The following is a 1,316-nucleotide window of genomic DNA, read 5'->3' on the forward strand; positions in this document are numbered from 1 at the left end:
GTGGTAGATAATGATCACCGAGACTGAATATGCAACATAGTGATGACAATGAATATTTTTGCATTATTGTTAATGTTAAATGAACAGATTCCCATATTTTTTGCTGTGATAGTAAATTTGAAGAATACTAACCCCCTTGTCAGCATTATTTTTGAGAGCGAATATCTGCAATGGCCACACTCAGGGTTTTTGTACCATGCATAAATGTCACCTGGTGCAGGATTGGAACTAGTTTCAGTGATCAATAGCTTTTGATGAACTGGTAAAGCAGAATTATTTGAACCACTCTGACTATGATTTAAGGGGGGTTAAATTTAATATATAAATTACATATCTATTTACTGTAACAATAAAATTAGTAATTTTTTTTTTATCCCATTGATTTCCAAGCTCTTGAAAAATTTTCTCCCTCATCTCTTTCCCGTCTTACAAAGTGTTCACTTTCAAATTACAGTAAATATCCTTGACCTTATCTCTCTCCTTAGCTTAATTTTCTTTTGATTATTGTGGGTCTCTGCAAACAGGCCAGATTGGGTCTTTCTTAGACAAGTAAAATTTATGTAAAGGTATCATTTAATTAGGTTAATAATACAAGAATATATATATCCATTGAAGATAAATAGAGGATAAATAAATGAAGAAACCATAGTTCATATCATGTCTAAACATGAGTAAGGAAATAAGGAATGATGTGAGATAACATTGAAGACTCACGCCTATACAACTGAGCTGAACCCCCTTTAGATTTGAAGACCCCAATCCACAAACTACAATCACAAACACTCAGTAACTAAGGCACCTAGTGATAAAGTGTCACTCACCCAACTGTCATCTATGTTAGTTTTCCAATAATGTGTATCTCAGTTGCTTCAAATAAGGTATCATCTATTTTTTATATAATATCATAAATGTCTGAATTTGCATCATGAATGCATGAACCTTTAGTTGGTTTGGTATAAAGGGATCACAAGTGAGACTGCAACATAAACCCATTATAGAAAAGGATTTATTATTGGTTCCATTGACATGTAAAAAGAAAGACATGTTAAGACTGCTTTTACTGTCTTAGCACAACATAATATACAGCAGCTTTATCTGAATTCCATATACATATTTAATTTTCAAAACTAATGAAATAGGTGGTGCAGGCAAGAGAAAAACAAATAAATACATGTGTTTTTGGGACATTGCATCTACTGGCCTGTGTAGAATGAAGGGTTTGGTATAAAGATACATAAAATACATCACAGTACATAAAACCAATATAAATGACAATTACAAACAATGCCAGTACAAGTGTACAGATTTGAGGGAAC

The sequence above is a fragment of the Penaeus japonicus genome, unplaced genomic scaffold (genome assembly GCF_977035675.1).
Source record: "Penaeus japonicus unplaced genomic scaffold, GWHDUDI00000001_assembly GWHDUDI00000017, whole genome shotgun sequence".
Lineage (NCBI taxonomy): Eukaryota > Metazoa > Arthropoda > Malacostraca > Decapoda > Penaeidae > Penaeus > Penaeus japonicus.